Raw genomic sequence first — 2,594 nt, 5'->3', positions numbered from 1 at the left:
ATTCTCTAGAACCTCACAATTCAACACGGCTCTTGGTGGAGCTTGCTTTATTTATTTATTTATTTATGAGACAGTTTCGCTCCTGTTGCCCAGGCTGGAGTGCAATGGCGCGAACTCAGCTCACCACAACCTCCGCCTCCCAGGTTCAAGCAGTTCTCCTGCCTCAGCCTCCTGGGGTTACAGACATGAGCCACCACACCTGGCTGATTTTGTATTTTTAGTAGAGACGGAGTTTCTCCGTGTTGGTCAGGCTGGTCTCAAACTCCCAACCTCAGGTAATCCGCCCATCTCGGCCTCGCAAAGTGCTGGGATTACAGGTGTGAGCCACTGTGCCTGAACCCTATTTATTTATTTATTAAGAAAATTCAAGGGAAGATTGTTCAGTACTCCCGTATTAGACACTTAAAATGGAAAAAGCAGAGGTGAAGATTTGCAGTTGGTAAGACTGTCACTTTCTGGGTTATGTTGTGAGTTCCTACAGGGGGCCTTTGGATAGGAAATCTGTTTGAGCTACTCTGTGCATCAGCACTTTGAGCTAGCTGGTATGTGTATATATTGATGGCTGGTGTAGATGTATTGACATCTGATGCTCAGAACACACTTGTATTGCAAGAAAATTTTTGTTTGTTTGTTTGTTTTTTGAGACGTAGTCTTGCTCTGTTGCCCAGGCTGGAGAGCAATGGTGCGATCTCGGCTCACTGCAACCTCCGCCTCCTGGGTTCAAGTGATTCTCCTGCCTCCCAAGCAGCTGGGACTACAGGTGCATGCCACTACACCCAGCTAATTTTTGTATTTTTAGTAGAGATGGGGTTTCACCATATTGGCCAGGCTGGTCTCAAACTCCTAACCTTGTGATCCACCCACCTCGGCCTCCCAAAGTGCTGAGATTACAGGCATGGGCCACCGTGCCTGGCCTCAAGAACAATTATATATCACATGGAATAGGATAATAGTCTCTGCACTGATTTTCTTTGATAATGGCTGTTCTTCTTATCACCATTTTGCTGTTTCTTTGGGCTCTTGCAAGGTCATTACAGAAATTTCCAGAAAAAAACCCTGCCTGTCAAGTGTTTACTTCAAGCTGGAGCTCCTAGTATATTATGAGGAGATTGTATGATACCCCAGGAGAGGTCTTCCTTTCCCGTGCCATTATAAAATTCCTAAAGTAAAATTAATATGCTTTCTTGTCAAAGAAGGAGCCAATGTTGTTTTAAAATTTTAGCTTGAGAGATAGGTGGGGAAGAAATTAAATAGACAAGTAATCACTATTCAGAAGAGAAGGACGAGTCATTGTATGAGTCCCAAGATACTTGCCCAAAAATATTTCAGAGAAAAACTAGTCTTTGGGGTCTTATTTTTTGAGTGGAACTTTTGAGTTATTTAAAATTAGAATTTTATTTTGGTCAAATTAGAATTTCTAGGGTATGTCATATATGTGTTTAAATTGAAAGCTCTTAAAACTCCTATTGTAGTTTAATGTCATTATCCATTAATTTACATAAATCTGATTTGAATCTCTATTTTCATCCTAGACTGTGTAGGGGCAATTTTTCCTAAAGGTTCTGTGACATAGTGCTGCCTTTTGTTTTAAACCTGTCTTGCCCAGTCATCACTGAGTGCCCCCTAGTGCCAGCATGTGTATTTCACGACTGTATCAACAAATCATGATCATCTTCTCTGGCCACTGTGCCCTTTCAGATTCCAATATCTAATATCTTAATGTTAATAAGATATTAATAAGTCTAATATCTTAATGTTTACTTATGTAGCACCCTCCCTTTCTCCCACCCCTAAATCCTCTTATGATTAATTATTTTCCTTTGGAACTTTTTAAATCTATAATTTCCTTATAATATGGTAACCAAGATTAATTTTCTTGTTCTGCACCAAGTTTGATTTTATACAAATGGTTTCCAGTTTGGGTCATGAGCACAAAACCAGGTATTTTTCAAATATATATAACCCTTCAGTGAGGCAGTATTAATTTTATTAACTCATTAATTCAACCAATAATTCTTGATTGTTTACTATGTCAGGTATTGGAGTATCCCCAATACCTGACAGCTGTGAGCAAAACAAATGCCCTACACACATGAGGTGTACAGTTCAGTAGAAAAGTTAAACAATAAGCAAATTAATAGATAATATGATGTCCAATAAGGACTTCAAAGGAAAATAAATCAGAGTAAAGAGCCAGAGAATGACAGTGAGCTGTTTTTCAGATAAGTCATCAGAAAAGGCCTCTTTGAAGAATTGACATTTGAACAGAAAAATAGATCAAGAGCATCAACTGTTTGTTGCTTACCATTTGACCAATCTATTCTACATATAGGATTCACCCTAAAAAAAAAAAAAAAAGTATATAGTGTTTAAACACTGAACAGCCTAAAATGTCAAAAATAAAGGGTTGGGCAAATAAGTTATATATACTATAACTATTTTGTGTTGAAAGAGTTTCATCAGGCCAGGCACAGTGGCTCAAGCCTGTAATCCCAGCACTTTGGGAGGCCGAGATGGGCAGATCACGAGGTCAGGAGATCGAGACCATCCTGGCTAACACGGTGAAACCCCGTCTCTACTGAAAATACAAAAAA

At 39.2% G+C, this 2,594-nt stretch overlaps 1 protein-coding gene across 1 annotated transcript in view; it reads left to right on the top strand.

Moving 5' to 3' along the window:
* The window catches only part of LOC105515466 (sarcolemmal membrane-associated protein-like), a 29,824-nt gene that overhangs the window by 2,547 nt on the left and 24,683 nt on the right, over window positions 1-2,594 (top strand). The window lies entirely within an intron of this gene.

Source organism: Colobus angolensis, unplaced genomic scaffold (genome assembly GCF_000951035.1).
Source record: "Colobus angolensis palliatus isolate OR3802 unplaced genomic scaffold, Cang.pa_1.0 Scaffold26, whole genome shotgun sequence".
In the NCBI taxonomy this organism is placed as follows: Eukaryota; Metazoa; Chordata; class Mammalia; order Primates; family Cercopithecidae; genus Colobus; species Colobus angolensis.
Note: the sequence above shows the minus strand (reverse complement) of the source record. Positions and strands in the feature narration are given on the sequence as shown.